A 479-nucleotide genomic window follows, 5' to 3' on the forward strand; every position below is an offset into this window, starting at 1 on the left:
TTTATACTACGACTGTCCCTCCGTTATGCTATCCCCCAACCCCTTGTTACTGTCCTGTACCATTTCTCTGAAAATGCATTTCCTTTTTTCGCCGACCCTGTGATGGGGGAAAAGAATGCTACCACCAAGTCTTTCCACTTGAGTCATAGGAGGCGACAAAAAATGGGACGGGGGATGGTATTAGAAGTCCTGCTACTTGTTACCCCAAAGGGGACAGTCATAAAGAGTAAAGACATAAAAGGGTCTGGGACTTTTCCAAACAGTACCCAAAGGTTTGGGTCTTTTAATGTGCGTGGATGTGGTAGAGTTGAGAGTAAAAGGGAAGAGATAGGCAGTATGTTTGTGAGAAGAAAGATGAATGTACTGGCTTTGAGTGAAACTAAAATGAAAGGGAGGGGCGACTGTGAGTTTGGGAATGTAGTTGGGAGGTTCTCAGGAGTAAAGAGGGGACGAGGGAGAGAAGGGGTGGCTATACTAGT

Source organism: Oratosquilla oratoria, unplaced genomic scaffold, assembly GCF_046742065.1.
Source record: "Oratosquilla oratoria isolate Oo_2021 unplaced genomic scaffold, ASM4674206v1 SCAFFOLD304, whole genome shotgun sequence".
NCBI lineage: Eukaryota > Metazoa > Arthropoda > Malacostraca > Stomatopoda > Squillidae > Oratosquilla > Oratosquilla oratoria.